The 18,017-nt window shown below is 42.7% G+C and overlaps 1 protein-coding gene across 1 annotated transcript in view; it reads left to right on the forward strand.

The window, feature by feature from the left end:
* The first annotated feature begins 2,766 nt into the window (after positions 1-2,766).
* Positions 2,767-18,017, forward strand: part of RAD54L2 (RAD54 like 2) — a 105,730-nt gene continuing 90,479 nt past the window's right edge. Inside the window, exons 1-2 of the mRNA XM_039243628.1 lie at positions 2,767-2,937; positions 5,378-5,522. The gene's annotated coding sequence lies outside the window, so the exon portion shown is untranslated. The remainder of the gene's footprint in view (positions 2,938-5,377; positions 5,523-18,017) is intronic.

Genomic DNA, 18,017 nt, shown 5'->3' on the forward strand with positions numbered 1-18,017 from the left:
TTCTTACTTCTCAAGTAAGATCCCCAAGCACTTTTTCCAACTTTGAAGGGATGCTAATTGTATATACCTCACAATGTCAATGTAAGAATTAAATTAGTTAATACCTATAAAATTCTTACAGTTATTCTTGGCATGTCTTGTTACTATTCCCTAGTATCCAGTGCAGTGCCTGGTACCCAGTAAGTAATTGCCAAACATAAATGGAATTTTATGGTACAGCAATTTTGCCAGGTTTTCATTAGGCATTGGGTGGATTTCTTTAAAAACTTCCCAGAGGTGCACCTGGCTGGCTCAGTTGACAGAACATGAGACTCTTGATCTCAGAGTCTTGAGTTCACACCCCACATTAGGTGTGGAGCCTACTTTTAAAAAAATTGTAAAATACCTCCTAGAGATTATAATCTAGTATGAGGGAAGTGGTGTGTAAGCAAAAAGCTTAAAAAATTTCCCAAGAATAGGATGACACTCAAAGAGGGAGACAAAGTTATCTGCCACTTTGGAACCTAATTCAGAGAGATCATGGCATCTAGGATCTTTTGCATCCAGAAGTGGGGATGGGTTCAAGTTTGGCTGATGGGGGAAGCATTGAGCTGGCTTTTATGGAATGAGAAGGTGGTGAAAGAGGGTAAAATTAGAAGGTGTTTTTTCCAGGTGTGATTTCATAGTGATGGAGAAGGCCTAGTTCTAGTTTCTAATTTACTAGCAAGTCCTTGATGGGTTTTGTCTAATCACAGCAGGAAGATCTCAGATTTTTAAACCTCATTTGAAAGTAGGGCCATCAATAGGTAGGTATGCATGTAACTCACTCTGGAAATTCCCCCCAATAGAACCCATTTTCCTACAGGTCGTTTGGGCATAACATGATCCCCAAAGGTGGTTGTGAGGGCATAACATCATCAAAGTAGTCAGGGAAGCTTTGGAAGGCAAGGAAACAGTGATGTCACAGAAGGGCAATAGCATCTTGGGAGGAGGGAATTGAAGGGGCTTCTATTACCAGGGGAGCCAGACCTGGCCCTTGTTGCTCCAACCTCAGTGACAAAGGAGAAAGGTAAGTGTGAGTGTCTTTGATGGTTGTGTATTTGGTCTTTTAGTGGGGAGATAAACAGTAAGATTCCTTTTTTAAGCCTCTGCCCAGCCCCACTGGTCTCTTTCTTCTCCCTGTGGTTATCTTTAAGATTCTTGTATAAACCTGCCTCAGCCCTTGAGACCAAATCTGTTTTATGTGCCATATACCAAGAGTCCAAGCTAAGAGGCCAACTGGGGAAAATGCCAGGCATGGAGCAGAGAGGCATCAGAGTGCCGATCTGACCCCAGGATGCTGAGAGAAGTCAATCAGCTTTTGAGGGATCCTTTGTCCTTTAAGAGCCTAGGATGAAGCCCTCTTACTTGAGGAAGTGCAGAGCCTTCAAAGGTTTTGAGTGCTTTCTAATCCATGAGTCTGTTGTTTTCAGATGGCTATCAAAATGCTTTCAGACAGGCAGAGCCCTTTCCTTACTTCCAGGAGATAATCTAGAAGCAAATATGTGTGTGTATATGTGTGACAGAGACAAAATTTCATTCAGGTGCAAGTGACTGTTATCAGAGCCTTTTTGGAAAGTCTCTTCAGACAAGGGAGAAGGGTATCAGGGTAAATTTTCCTGAGAGTAGCCACAGGACTGAGAATGGGAAATTTGAGAACACGTGAAAGCTATAATACTTTTTGGAGCACCTGTGAAAATCTAAATTCCCATCTATAGTTTGGAACACACACTTGTATTTTTATAACCTAATTTGTTCCAAAAATAATTATGTCTGATATCCAGAAGTGTGAAGGCCCAGAAGAAAAGGCAAGTGGGGAAGAGAAAGGATTTTTTGATCCTTTTGATTTTATGAGGAAAACAAAACAAACCTTCCACAAAAAAGAGATCTACTTTTAGAATTTTTTCAGCATCTTGCCTGTGTTCATTTACTAGGAGGAGGAGGAGGAGGAGGAGGAGGAGGAGGAGGAGGAGGAGGAGGATCTGGGGCTGTAGTGGAGAGAGCTGACACAATACACTCTTCTCATTAACTGGCGCCCACATGGCAGCAATTCCCAATTCGAGGGAGGACAATCTACATCCTTACCCTTCCAACCGCCCCCCGCAGCCCCCCCCCCCCCCTCGCCTCCCCCGTGTCAGGGATTTAAAAAGCCCTTTCTTGTCCCTGCTGCTCTTTCAGGGAATTCTGATGATAGCTTCAGTCAACAGGAAACGGGACGGGGGGGGGACCGAGTTACATGGTACACATCAATTTCAAGGGTCATTGAGGGCTGTGCACAACCTTTGTATGAGACGATAGTAATAGCAGCGATCATCATTGGCAGCATTGCCAATGACCCTGCCTCAATGTTGAGCCCCATATTTCCGTGCCAGGCACTTGCATCATCTCATTCAATCTTGACAAGCCTCCCCCAAGTGAGGAATGAGGAGGAACCGAGGCTGGTGGGGTGCAAACCCATTCCGTCCCCGGTTTCCACCCACCCCGGAACAGTTCCCAGGTGGATTCAGGCCTGGGATTTTTGTGCCGCATCCACTCCTGAAACGGTCATCTGTAGCACAGATGGCTCTATCTAGGGACGAATCATGGTCCACCAGGCACTGGGGAAGAACGGCCTCCGGGAGGCTCTCAGCGGAACTTTCCTGTCGGCGGCGCGTGTTCCCGTCCGGGCGGCCGGGTGCGCGGTCCAGGAGGGGGACGCTTTCTGGCGCGGACCGCGAGCGGAGCCTGCGAGCGCCGCCGCCGGAGAAGACCGACTCTCGGCCCGAGCCAGCCCGCGGCGCCGGGGCCTGGCCGGCCGCTTCCCGCCTCAGCGACCACCTCCGGCCCCGCCACCGCAGACGCCGCCGAGGCAGGAGCAGCGGGAAGCGCAGCCACTTGGCCTTGCCCGGCCCGGCGCGGCCCGGAGCCGCGGCGCGGGAGGTGAGTGCCGGTGCCAGCCCCCGGCTCCCGGCTGGGGCCGCCGGGACGGCAACAATGGGGGCCGAGTGGGGACGCGGCCCGGGCCCATGGCGTTCAGCGGCCTGGGGCAGCATGCCCGTCCCAGCGGCCCGGGCCTTGGGGCGCTGGATCCCCACTGGGGAACTCCAGTGGCAGGAGCCTTGGCTGGGGTTTTGGCCTCGACCGGGGCCTCTGTGGCTTGATATTTAGTATCTTGGTAGCTAGGAAAGGGAGTCAAAGGGGCTCGGAGACTTAACTCCAGTGGCGTGCGCTCCTGACGCTGGGTGCGGACGCCCTGGAGGCTAACCATAGTGGGGAGGATGGGGAGGGCTTGCGTTTGGAATTGTAGGGGCCTCCGTGTGCCTGGTCCCTGAGGCGCATCGGGATGTGTCTCCCCCCGCCCCCGTTCTGCCCCACGTCTGTGAACTTGGCCGTCTGGGGTCTGAGAAGAGGCACTGAGAGTTTAGCTTCTCTGGGATAACCAGTGATTAGTTCTTGGAAAGACTGGAGCTCTGCTGGATATAGGGGAGTTGAGCAAAGAGCAGGATTCTCTGCCCAGATGCATCCTAGCGTTGAGGGGTTCTCAGGCAGGGAACTGAATGTCAGCAGAGTGCCACGGCGAGTAGTGTTGGCTACCTTGGCTTTAGGGTGAGGCCGGAGTTGTGAATTGGAGAGTGTAGAGAAGTGTTGGTAGGCTGCCGAGTTTGGTACGCTGCTTTATGTGGGCCATGGTGATGGCAGCCTGGGAGATGAACAAGGGAACTTTGCAGAGTGGGCTTTCTGATAGAGAATGACCTCTTATTGCGGGGGAGTGGGTGACTCAGATCTGTTAGAATTCCGTGCTTGTTGGTGGATGTGGCTGACTGTATTAGTGGCTGGGCACCAAGGTGGATGGGACTGGAAAGGGCTTTGGGGGGGATGAATGAATTTGTTTCTGGGTAGAAGACAGTGTGGAATCGTTCCTTCTCACTCCAAGTCAGAAAGATATCTGTCCTTGACAGTATTTTAAGTAAAGAATTTCTTTGTGGTATTTGGATCCAGAGCTTTCTTCTGTTCATTTTTTTCCTCCTGTTTTTGAATTGTGACTCATACTTTCAGTTCAGCACTGTGACTATTGTTTGTAATGCCAGACAAACTTAGACACTGTAATATATGTAAATTCTAGGGGTTTTCAGTCCAATTCTTAGAAATCTAAATTAATTTCAGAACCTGTTTTCACTAATTTGTGTGTCATTGTTTAATGTGTGCAAGTCTAGAGAGGGATGTGAAAACCCTAACAGTTTATGTTGTTAAACATTCTTTGTATCCCTAATCCATGAAACTTCATTTTCTCCTGCTGCCATGAAGTCATTATGTTGAATCTGTTAAATCTTAGTGACTGCCCTTTGAGCTTTCACTAAAAGTGTTCTCTGTCTTCAGTGAGTTTGGTCTGCACACTGTGTCTCGTCTGTATTATTGAAGGCAGTGTGCAAATTGCAGCTCTGAGGCCTGCAGCTGTGCACCAGAGCTCTGTATAGCATCCAGTCAAAGTTGGTGTGTCTGTAGATGAGATCTCAAACCCTATATGACAAAAACAGTATCAGAGTCATTGCACTGCCCGAGTTTATTTAGAGTGTTAAGAGGTACTGTTGGATTGGAGTCTATAAATTTTCAGTGAAATGTGAGGTAATTCTGACTATCTGTAGTTGTACTAATAGTTCTGGGTTCCCCCCCTTAATCTTTAAAATTTTTATTTTTTACATTTATTTATTTTTGAGAGACAGAGATAGAGCACAAGTTGGGGAGGGGCAGAGAGCGAATGAGACACAGAATCTGAAGCAGGCTCCAGGCTCTTAGCTGTCAGCACAGAGCCTGATGCAGGGTTCCAACTCACAAACCATGAGATCATGACCTGAGCTGAAGTCAGACGCTTAACTGACTAAGCCACCCAGGCACCCCATCCCCTTAATCTTTAAAAAATCATGTATGTCCCTTGAATTCTGTCTCTTTTAAAATTTTCTATTTTAAATAATTAACTCTTTCATAAACCAGTATTTGTTGAATTATGCCAGGTACTGTGTTGGGCATCTTTACAATGGTGATACTTTTGACATTTGAATAGTAGTTCTTAGTTCAGAATTGGCTATAGGTCTGTGAAGGAAGAAGCAGTTCATGTATATTAGGCTTTTAAGCGGTAAAGCTGTTAAATAAAGTTTTTATACAGTATTAATTTTGACTAGTGAAAATTGATGGTTTTCATATATTTGCATTAAAAAGGTGAGCTATAATGTGTTGACACATTAGTATGGGATTGTTTTTGCATTATTTAATTTAAATACACCTGTTAAGTATTTCTGTAGACAAACCACAGGTAACATTTTGTTTCTGTGTGTGTTTGGATGAACAGTGATTTATAAATACTGTATGTGCTTGGGTTCCCTAGGAAGCCGTCACACTTTCCTTTCCACTGTGGTTTGGGAGCATGAAGGCGTTGCTTACCCCCTTTGTCTGGTTCACTGTATGTAGGCTGGGAGTGTCTGCTGATCACTTGGAGTGCTGTCCCCTAGAACAGGAGGAATAAGATTGAGGTAAGGCTCAGTCTATTTGAAATTGCTTGCCTCTTGATTTTCACTGCATAAAATGTAATGTAAATTATATTTGAAAAAAATTTTTTTGCCTTGTTAATCTCCATTCTTTTTTTTTTTTTAATATTTTTATTTATTTCTAGGAGAGAGAGAGAGACAGCGTGAGCAGGGGAGGGTCAGAGAGAGAGAGGGAGATACAGACTCTGAAATAGGCTCCAGGCTCTGAGCTGGCAGTCAGCACAGAGCCCAACGTGGGGCTCGAACCCATGAACCGCGAGATCATGACCCAAGCGAAAGTCGGTCGCTTAACCGACTAAGCCACCCAGGCGCCCCTGTTAATCTCCATTCTTATCTAGTGGAATGAAATTCTGTCCTTTGCTCTCTTCTCTCTTTGTGTTTATATTTTGGCCAAAAATCAAGACACTCACATGATAACTTCTTTAAAATATCTTTCATTTTTTTGTCTAGAATATTCACTTGATTAAAGAAAATAAAAAGTAGTTTACATATGTTGTTTTGAAGGCAAAGTGATTGCTGAAAGAAGTATTTTTGAATACCTCTCAGTCAAATGATCGACTTCAGAAACTCTTGAAAAGAAGGCTTAGAGTTTTTGCTTTAAAAATTTTTTTTAAAATATTTATTTTTTGAGAGACAGAGACAGAGCATTAGCAGGAGAGGGGCAGAGAGAGAGGGAGTCACAAAATGCAAAGCAGGCTCCAGGCTCAGAGCTGTCAGCACAGAGCCCAAAGTGGGGCTCAAACCCACAAACTGTGAAATCATGACCTAAGCTGAAGTCAGATACTTAACCGACTGAGCCACCCAGGTGCCCTGTGTTTTTGCTTTCTTTAGGAAAATTCTAAGGTGCCTAGTACAATAGGAAGGGCATGGTCTGTGGAGTCGTCCCACCTCTACATCTTTCTTGCTTTTGAACCTGGGTAAGCTGTTAACCTTTCTAAGCTTTTTTTTTTTTTTTTTTTTTTTTACCTTTTTTCTTCTATAAAATGAGGCTAGTATAACCTTTTCTGCAGATTGTATTGGGTACTGAAGATGAAGGCCTAGTACTTTGTGGGTGGTCAGTGCTTGCTGTTAGTAGTGTGTTGCTCTTAGTAGCTGTTAGTATAGTTAGAAGTAGTAATGGGGGCGCTGTTTTCAGTAGTAGGAGCATAGCCAGATACTGTGCATGGATGAAGGGCTCAATTTCTTTGTCTTGTGAGGAAGGCAGCCGGGTGTCTGTACCTGTTTGAACTCTGGACAGGTAAGAGAATTGCCGAGGTAGTCTTTATCTAGTACTGGTGGGCAGGAGTCCACACTTTAAAGTCCAAGGTCATTCCTGGCACTGGTAGGTTTTTTTCCTGGCAGTTTCTATGGAGAAGCCAGGAGGTAACTGTTTGGCATGTCCTTGTTTTGAGAACTGTAAGCATTCCCATTTACAGTGCTAGAGCATGACTGGCAGCATCATGTTCTGTGTAGCCCATGGTCAGGATGTTTCTCTAGCTTCCATCTTATCAGAGACCTAGGTTTGGTCTTTTTGCTTGGAAGGCTCCAGATGCTAGAGAGATTTGTCATCTTTCTCTAATTTGGGCTATTTTGATAGAATATAGCACTCTGTTCAGAAATGTTTTTGATGAACAGAAGGTTCACAGCCTTTGTTACAGAATTGTTCAGTTTTATTTTTTTCCCTATGAGAGGAAAAAAAAAAAGTCAAGAGAAAAGTAAGAATAAGTATGAACCAGATAGAAGTAATTAGAAATAACTGGCTCTACCCCTCTTCCAGTTTTTCTTAGTCAAATACCCCCTCCATTTTGGCTGATCTTTAGCTAAAAGTAAATAATATTCCTTTAGTCTTAAAATACTGTGAACATCTAGATCCTAGTATGTCTCTATTTCAACATCTTAACAAGGACCTTTGTGATCCAGCCTCTCTTATGTCTGCCTTTCTAGTCCCTCTTCCACAATTTCTCTGGCACTTGAGGCTGTAGTTACAGTGAACTCCTTGAGGGTCCTAGCATGCTGAAGCTATTTCTTCATTCTAGTGAATTTCTGACTCTTAGTCTTGCATTTATCAGGAATTAAGGCATTACCATCTCTTAAAAGGTTCTTTGATTCCTTCTGGATTAAGCTGAATGCGTGTCCTTTGTATGGCCATTGCAGTTCTGCCCAAGCTTCTTTCATAATTATACCATACTCTTAACTTCTGGTATATTTGTGTGTTTTCCATGCTTGGTTGTAATCTGCTTGAGAGCAGGACTTTGTCTTATTTATCCTTATATCCTAGTATCTAGCCATCTCTGGCACAGAGTAACTACTCAGTAAATGTTTGTGGAACGAACAAATGAATGACCTCTGCATATGAAATGACAGGAAATCGTTCCTTACAGAGCCTGTGGTGTGATGAGGGTTCTGATTTTAAGGCTGTGTCTGATCCTGGCTGAAACAGTGCTTCTGCCTTTGTACTTCCAGGTTGTTAAAAGCAAGACTTTATTTTGCTTGAAAATGTGTTCCTTAATCCATATGTTCATAGTTTTCAGGCTGGGGGCCTATTACTTGCTTTCTGTGGGTCTTGCAAAAGTTTCCTTTGGAAAAAATGGAAGTTTTTCATCGGTATTATCTAGATCTTCCTTTGGCCATTTACTGCTCTGAGCACTTTGTCCTCATGCATGAAGAAGAGTGACTAGTGAGTTTGGGTCACAGGGTCTCCAGACAGCTAGTGGTCAGCCTGGGAGTGGATAATGGATTTAACACCAGGATGATGTGACTTTTACTGGCTGATGGACCTTTTGGAATTGAGCTCAATGTCACCATTTTCAGGATACAAGATTATTTGCTCAAACTTTATTCAGGAATTTGAACTCAGTGACTGAAATTGTCTGTACTGGTTCTTTGCTTAGCCTAATACTGTACTAACACTGGAACTGATAAATTAATTCTTTGTTAGGAGGCTATGTGTTCTGAGTTACTAACCTAGCAATTATGGAATTATGTCAGTTTCATAAGTCATCCTCTTATTTCTTCTTTGTGGTAAGATAACTTGAGGGTGTACTCTCTAAATTAATTACATTCTCATAGTTGATCAGACCACATAAGAATCCCGCTGAAGGCCAAGTGTGAGGAACCTTATTAAAGCCTACGTAATGTAGTCTTCTTTCATGCAGGTGACAAACATAACAGACTGCAGAAAAGGAAACATGAAAAGTAGTTAGACTAAAGGTAAAAATTGATAAGAGATAAGAAAAACTGAAACAAAGTGTAAGGCACGTTAAATATGGCAAGCAACTGTTGAAGATATTCTGTGAGCAGTGCTGATATTTTGAGAAGGAAATTGTTATAATGTAGGTTAGAAGCAATAAAAACAAGAACATTTCAGCCTGCATAGGCACATCGGCTTTACTAGCGCCCACTTATGATCTTATAACAGCATCAGTGAAAGTTATACATAGGCAGAAATGAAAATGTTTGCTTTATGATAAGTATACCTTGCACATGTATGGTATTACAGCTCATAACGTTCATATACATTTCCTTTACTTTACCCTCCCAACAACCCTGTGGAGCAGGTAGCCCCATTTTACAGACGAGGAAGCAAATACAAAGAGGTGAAGTAGCTTGCTTTCAAGTGCACAAAGCCAATAAGAAGAAAAGCTGGGACTTGATGCCAGGTTTTCTTATCCCAGGTTTTGGACCCCTTTACGTCCTCATAGGATATTATTAGGGCTTCAGTTGGGGGGGACAGTTACCCCTTATTCCAGGCTTACGCCAGAAAAGGGTACACACAAAGAAGGTAGTGCCACACAGGGAGTAGAGCATCTGCTCTGTTAACAGCTGCCTGGAAGAGGCTGGATGGGGGAGGAACCTAGAGGGAATGGAGCTCCACCTCCCTCACAGATCACTTATTGGTCAAGAGAAAAACCCAGAACGAGCTGGAAATGTGTTTTGCAATATTTGACACCAGTAGTGGTCTTCCTCCTAATATAATGATGTATAGAAATTGGAAAAAAAAAAAAGTTTGGGAAAAAATTCTTTATGTGTGATTCTGACTTGAACTCAGGCTCTTTGCCCTCATTGTGCCTTCTAGTTCCACTGTGTTCCCACACCATCTCTCTACCTTTCTCTTCCCCACTGTTTACCCACCTTCCACCTTAGCTTGGAAGCTGGTTTACCATGGCCTACGGTTTCACTGCTGCCTTCCCTCGGTCTGAGAACCCTTTGCCTGCCTGACTTTGTATTCTGTCTGTTCTGCCAGTGGTCATCCCTAAACCTTCTCCTCTGGCTTTTTTGGTTGCTCAGTGTTTCTAGGGAGTCAGGAAAATGGGATTTCTTGGCTGACCGCAGTTCCCACTGCCTCACTTGAGTTGAGCTCTGTCTGACCTTCATGGTGGTGCTGTGCTGCCTTCTTAGGGTCCCATTATCCACAGCAACAGCTTGCATATTTCCCAAAGCTCATTTTTTCTTTTTTTCTTTTAAATTTTTTGTTTGTTTTTGATTTTTATTCTTAATGTTTATGATTTTTGAGAGAAAGAGGGAGCTCACACATAAGTGGGCAAAGGGCAGAGAGAGAGGGAGACAGAGGATCTGAAATGGGTTCTGTGCTGACAGCAGAGAGCTTGATGTGGGGCTCTAACTCATGAACATAGATCATGACCTGAACTGAAGTCAAAGGCTCAACTGACTGAGACACCCAGGTGCCCCTCTTTTTTTAAATTTATAATTAAAAAAAATTTTTTTAAGTAATCTCTACCCAATTTGGGGCTTGAACCTACAACCCCAGGATCAAGAGTTGTAGCTCCACTGACTGAGCCAAACAGGCACCGCCCCAAGGCTCATTTTCCCCTAGAAATGAAGTTTGGGAAAACTTCAGGCCCTAGACCTGCCCCCATCTCCCTCATTCTTTTGTTTTTTAAGTTTCTTTACTTGTTTTGAGAGAGAGAAAGAGAGAGAACATGGTGGTGGGGACAGAGAGCAAGGGAGAGAGAGAATTCCAAACTGGGGAGGGGGGGAATCCCAGGAATTGTGAGATCATGAGCTGAGCTGAAACCAAGAGTCAGATGCTTAACCAGTTGAGACAACCAGGATCCCCTCTCCCTCATTCTTTTTTTTTTTTTTTTTAATTTCTGAGAGAGAGAGTGTGAGCGAGCATGAACAGGGGAGGGTCAGAGAGAAAGGGAGACACAGAATCTCAAACAGGCTCCAGCCTCTGGCTGTCAGCACAGAGCCCGACTCGAGGCTCAAACCCACGAACCATGAGATCATGACCTAAGCGAAAGTCGGACGCTTAACCGACTAAGCCACGCAGGCACCCCAAATGCAGGCATTTTTTAAGTAAGGGAAGGAAACCATAATCCCATTTCTCAGTGTTAATCACCATTAAGAATTCAGTCTATATTTATTCACATTTTTTTCTACTGTGTATGCTAATGTGTGTGTGTGTGAGAGAGAGAGGGAGAGGTAAAGTAATTCTTTTTACAGAAATGGGATCACAATATATCTACTCTTCAACTATTTTTCAATATGTATATATAACTAATATATAACATCTATAGCTATAATAGTTTATAATATAGTTTACATATAGGTTATAGTATATGATTATAGTTATATATTTTCCACATATAGCTATATATATAAGAAGTATAGTTAACTATATATATAGTTATGTATTTATAAAATATTTCCTTACCATCTGTTTTAGCTGTGTCTCTTAATGCTTTGTGGTATGGCTTAATGGTTTTATCTTGAGCATTTTCTCATGTTCATTACATGTTTCTATTATATGTTAAAAAAATTTTTTAATGTTTCATTTATTTTTGAGAGAGACAGAGTATGAGCTGGGGAGGGACAGAGAGAGAGGGAGACACAGAATCCGAAGCTGGCTCCAGGGTCTGAGCTGTCAGCACAGAGCCTGACATGGGGCTCAAACTCATGAAGCACGAGATCATGACCTCAGCCAAAGTTGGATGCTCAATTGACTGAGCCACTCCAGGTGCCCCATTATATATTTTAATGGTTACATAGTATTGTATTGCATATTTGTATTAACTTTTCTAGTCCCCTGGTGATAGACAATTTGTTTCTGTCTTTACAGCTATAAGCATTTTTGTATATATATCTTTGCAGTACCTCTTTGTATACCTTGTATACATCTTTCTATACATTGTATACATCCTAGGACAAACTCCTACAAGTGGAATTTCTTTGTCAAAGGATATGTATGTTTAAAATTTTTCTAGCAATAGGGTCACCTGGGTGGCTCAGTCGGTTAAGCAACTGACTTTGCCTCTGGTCATGATCTCATGGGTTGTGAGGTTGAGCCCCATGTTGGGCTCTGCACTGACAGCTCAGAGCCTGGAGCCTGCTAAGGATTCTGTGACTCCCTCTCTCTCTCTGCAGTCCCCCTGCCCCCTGCAAGTCACGCTCTGTCTCTCTCTCTCTGAAAAATAAATAAATATAAAAATAAATAAATAGTTATTCTAGACATTACCACATAAATTTAAAAAGATTGTATTTATATTTATATTTATTTTCTAGCACTGAACATTATCAGTATTTTTAATCTTTGCCAATTCGAAGCCTATGTAACTAATTTTTTTGGAGCCTAGATAACATTTTCTTGTTGAGGAGAATGAGCATCTTTTCATGTGTTTCTTTCATATATTAATTGATTAATTAATCAATTAATTAGTTGATTGATCAGTGTCTCCTTTCTAGCACCTTCCTGTCCTTCTCTCCCTTTTTAGTTTTTACCTACATGCAAGGTAGAACCATAGTAACTTTACTTAGCTCTGGCCCTCTCATGCCACCATAGCCTTCTCCTTCCTATCCTTGTTTCTTATCTAAAATGCAGTTTTACTGCCATTTCCTTACCACCTGTTTTATCTATGTCTCTTAATGCTTTGTGGTCTGGCTTCTGGTCTTACATTTCTCAGAGATAGACAGAACACTATCTCTGAGGTGAATTCCTTGTTGCCGGGACAACAATTTTTTCTTGATGTTTGTTCTCCCTTGTTTTGACCAGCTCCCCACTCCATACCATCTTTGCAGGGAGCGATGCCATGCATGAATGGACTTTTTATTATGGAAAATTTCAAACATCTACGGCAACAGGGAGTATAGTATATGAACCCCATGTACCCATCACCCACTTTCAACAATTATCAACATTCCCCAGTTTTTTCTTTCAGTTGTCCTCCTCCTTTCTTGCAATTGTCGTCGTCCTTTCAATTATCCTATTGTTGGTAGGTTTAACATTTTTTTAAATGTTTATCTATTTTATTTAAAAATCATTTTAATATTTGTTTTATTTTGAGAGAGACAGAGTGCAAGTGGGGAAGGGGCAGAGAGAGAGGGAGATACAGAATCTGAAACAGGCTCCAGGCTCTGAGCTAGCTGTCAGCACAGAGCCCGACGCGGGGCTCGAACCCATAGTGAGATCATGACCTGAGCTGAAGTCTGGCGCTTAACTGACTGAGCCATCCAGACACCCCTTATTTTATTTTTTAATGTTTATTTATTTTTGAAAGGGAGACTGAGTGTGAGTGGGGGAGGGCAGAGAGAGAGGGAGACTCAGAATCTGAAGCAGGCTCCAAGCTCTGAGCTGTCAGCAGAGCCCGATGTGGGGCTCAAACTCATGAACAGCGAGATCATGACTTGAACCAAAGTCGGATGCCCAAACAACTGAGCTACCCAGGTGCCCCTGCTGTTGGTATGTTTTAAAGCTAAATCTCAGACATTATCATTGAGTGGATTGCTCTTACTAATAAGAACATTCTATTTTTTTAAACATCATTACCTTGTCATTTTCTTTTTTTTCCTTTTTTTAAATGTTTTATTTATTTCTGAGAGAGAGACAGCATAAGCAGGGAAGGGTCAGAGAGAGAGGGAGATACAGAATCTGAAGCAGGCTCCAGGCTCTGAGCTAGCTGTCAGCACAGAGCCTGATGTGGGGCTCGAACCCATGGACTGACTGTGAGATCATGACCTGAGCTGAAGTCGGACGCTTAACCGACTGAGCCACCCAGGTGCCCCTACCCTGTCATTTTCTACCCTACTAAAAATTAACACTATTTCCCAAATAGTGAGAACTTGATTTTTTTTTTTTTTTTGAGAACTTGATTTTTAATCCTGGCTCTGATGCCTGCTGTTTAACTTGGGCAATTTATAAGCTTATTTTCTCCTCTTGAATGATAGTGAGGATAATCATAATAATTCTGTCTCATAGGATTGTTGTGAGATTACCTCATATACTCCCACATAAAGTGCTTAGCACAGTGCTTTACCTACATGGGGTGCAAACATTTTTGTCTCACTCTGTCTTTTTTCATCCATCCATTCATTCAGCAGATATTTTTTGAACATGTGTGTTTTAGCTGAAGAGGAAACATTGACCTTGGCTTCTAGGATTCTGCACTGTCTTAATTTTCTGCCTACCTCTCAGGTATGCCTTTGTAAAAGTCCTTCCTTTTGTCCCTGGATATGGATGTAACCCAGGTTTGTTGTTTTTTTCTTCTATTCCCTCTGTATCCTGGCCTTCAGAGACATAGCTCTTCCATTCCCACCACGTCAGGCTCTCCAAGTGACTCAATTCTATAACCCTTGTTTCTTTATGAAGCAATAAACCCACATTTCATTCTGGCTTTTGGACATTTCTCTCTGGCCAGGGGAATTACTGTAAAGTGCGCTAAATTGAGTGTGCAGACCAGAACTGCAGCTACATCTTGGCCACTAACTTTATGGCTTGGGTGATTTAGTCACCTCTCTTGGTCTTGGTGTCCTTGGTCAGAAGGACAGAAGGACTGAATTAGAGTCTGAAGTCCTATCCAGCTTTATTTTATTTTATTTTTTTTTAAATGTTTTATTTATTTCTAGGAGAGAGAGAGAGACNTACATTCCGTAGAGCCTCAGCAGGGAGCGGGGCCTTGCTGACCTCGATCTGTGGCCCGGGGATGCTGATTTCGGCTGTCAGGTCTCCAGAACTGAGAGAGAGTCCATCTCTGCCGTTTTATTTTATTTTATTTTTTTAATATTTTTATTTATTTCTAGGAGAGAGAGAGAGAGAGACAGCGTGAGCAGGGGACGGTCAGAGAGAGAGGGAGTCACAGGCTCCAGGCTCTGAGCTGGCAGTCAGCACAGAGCCCAACGCGGGGCTCGAACCCACGAACCGCGAGATCATGACCTAAGCGAAAGTCGGACGCTTAACTGACTAAGCCACCCAGGCGCCCCAGTCCTATCCAGCTTTAAAAGCCTATCAGCTGTGAGGAGCTGGTTTTAGAAATGTCCTACTCAGCATACATAGAGCCATGGCCACCATTCTCCTCCCCAGACAAGTTTCTGGCTTCCCCACCTGACCTTTCCTGGGAAATCCAGGCTTTACCCTGTGGATCTTCCCTCTCATTGTCCTCAGCATAGGGCTAGTTACCTCATGGCCAGATCTTCAATTGATCTTGATTCCTCGCTTTTCCTGGAATATACCTTTGCATCTGTATTCACATTGTTTTCTTTGGTTATGTTCATGTTGTTTCCCCTGAGTTCTGGCCATTGAAATTATGACCATCTTGGTAGGCTTAGTTCAGGTGACAGCTTTATCCATGTTGGAAGTGAGTCTTAACCTCCTCTGACTCTCATGACTAGCAGTATATCGGTGACATTTCACAATTTGCCTGGTACTTCAGATATTTACATAAGTTATTTTTTTTTTTAGCCTTCTGGTTTGTAATCCCCTTTAGTATAGTTACCACATTTACATTGTGTATAATTTTTCATCATACGGTATTTAGCAGAATTCATTGTGCTAATAGTTTTGCAATAAATGCTGATTGAATAAGTGACTGAACTAAAGTGGACTTTGTTTCAAGGTAAGAACATTTATAGAAGTTTCTAAAATTTTTTAATTGTTTTAAACTGTTTATTTTTTGAGAGAGAGACAGAGAGAGACAGACAGAGAGACAGAGTGTGAGTAGGGGAGAGGCAGAGAGAGAGGGAGACAATATAAAACAGGCTCCAGGCTCTGAGCTGTTAGCATAGAGCCTGATGTGGAGCTTGAACTCACGAGCTGTGATATCATGACCTGAGCCGAAGTCAGACACTTAACTGACTGAGCCACCCAGGCACCCTTACAGAAATATTTTTATTTAAAAATTTTTTTAAATGTTTTATTTATTTCTAGGAGAGAGAGAGAGACAGCGCGAGCAGGGGAGGGTCAGAGAGAGAGGGAGTCACAGACTCTGAAACAGGCTCCAGGCTCTGGGTTGGCAGTCAGCACAGAGCCCGACGCGGGGCTCGAACCCACGAACCACGAGATCATGACCTAAACAAAAGTCGGACGCTTAACCGACTAAGCCACCCAGGTGCCCCACCTACAGCAATATTTTTAAACTCCGGTGTTCAAAAGATGTGATAATTATTACATAGTTAAGAATGAAGAAGACCTAGCTTATAAAATGGAATTAATGGTACTAATTTAGATACTATTTCCTTGATTTCCAAATTCAAAGAATCCTCTGCTTTCCTGTCTTGTCTCAGAGTTGGGGAAATTTTTTGACTCTTGGATAATATGACTTAGTTTTTCCTAAGCATTGCTGTTAACACTTTGTCATCATGGAGTAACTAAAGGTGATCAATGTTTATTGAAAGCTAACTTACTATGTGCTAGGCAATGTGCTATTTTTTCACTTAATTTAAAAAATAATCATGGGGTGCCTTGGTGACTCAGTTGGTTAAGCATCTTACTTTGGCTCAGGTCCTGATCTCACAGTCCATGGGTTCAAGCCCTGCATTGGATTCTATGATGACAGCTCAGAGCCTGGAGCCTGTTTCAGATTCTATGTCTCCCTCTCTCTCTGCCCCTTGCCTGCTCATGCTCTGTCTCTCTCTGTGTCAAAAAAATAAATAGACTATAAAAAATTTTTTAAAAATCTTATATGGGGGGGGACTAAAAAAAAAATCTTATATGAGATAGGCATTATTATTATTCTCATTTTATAAATGAAGAAACCTATGTTTAGAGAAATTAGGTAACTTCTTTAATGTCATTTGTTTATTTTTAAATGTTTGTGTGTGTGTGTGTGTGTGTGTGTGTGTGAGAGAGAGAGAGAGAGAGAGAGAGAGAGAGAGAAAGCACTTGCAGGGGAGGAGCAGAGAGAGAGGGAGAGAGAATCCCAAGCAGGCTCCGTGCTCTTAGCACAAAGCCCGAGGTGGTGCTCAATCCCAGGAACTGTGAGATAGTGACCTGAGCTGAAATCAAGAGTCAGAAGCTCAACCGACTGAGTCACCCAGGTGCCCCTTTTAATGTCCTTTAGATAGAAAACAGCAGTGCTGGGACTCTGATCCAAGCCATATCATCTTAGGGCCCATATTCTTTTTTTTTTTTTTTTTTTTTTTATTCTGAGACAGAGAGTGTGTGCATACTTATGGGGGAGGGGCAGAGAGTGAGGGGAGAGACAGAACCTCAGTAAGCTTTGCACTGTCAGCAAGGAGCCCGATGTGGGGCTTGAACTCACAAACTGTGAGAACATGACCTGAGCTGAAACAAAGAGTCAGAGAGTTAACTGACTGAGCCACCCAGACCCCCTGCCCATATTCTTTTTTATTTATTTATTTTTCAGAGCCCATATTCTTCTTTTTTTTTTAAAGTAGGCTGCACACCTAGCTTGGAGCCCAATGTGAGGCTTGAACTCACGACCCTGAGATCAATACCTAAGCTGAGATATCAAGAGTTACACCCTTTACTGACTGAGCCATTTATGTGCCCCTAGGACCATATTCTCAATTGGTTTACTGCTTTCCTGTCCGAAACACATTTACTGACAGTTGGTTCTTCGATGTTTATTTTCATTCATCCCTTATCCAATAACTTGCATGAATTTCTTCATTTTTCCCTTCCCAAACCAGCTATCCTATTCTTCCTAATCTTGGTGAAGGTATGGCTTTGTTTTTGGAGTCATCCAGACTTCAAGCTTCAAAGTCCTATTTAACTCCTCCCTTTCCTTCCCTTGCAGAAAATTGTTGTTTTCCTTGATAGTGTCTTACCCCTGCTCCATTCTTTCTGGTTTCTTTGCCTTCCTCTTAACCTAAGCCCTCCAGGTCTAGTCCTGGATTGTGACAGTTGATTTTCCTTCCTCCATTCTTTCATCTTTGCAGTTCTGAAAGGATTGCCTTTCACCCTTCTCTCTCCAGTTAAAAATCCTTGTGTGGTCCCTCTAGCTGAGGTTTCTAAAAGCCAGTTTTCAAATATTGTCATAATCCTGTGTGGGACTTCTCTAAAGCATGTTAAGTCAAGTCTTCAGAATAAAACTATGAGACTGATGCTATTATTTGCAGTTTAGAGATGAGAAAAATGGAGGCTTAATGGGACTGAGTCACTTACACAAGATCACTATTGGTGGGAACTGGGGAACTATGTATTTTCAATAAGCTCTTCAGATTCTGATGGCCTACAAACAACAAGTTTGGGAAACACCAGGCAGCCTTTAACTCCTTTGAGAATCCCTTCCCTAAATGTCTTTGTGG

Source organism: Hyaena hyaena, unplaced genomic scaffold, assembly GCF_003009895.1.
Source record: "Hyaena hyaena isolate Hyena2069 unplaced genomic scaffold, ASM300989v1 scaffold_231, whole genome shotgun sequence".
NCBI lineage: Eukaryota > Metazoa > Chordata > Mammalia > Carnivora > Hyaenidae > Hyaena > Hyaena hyaena.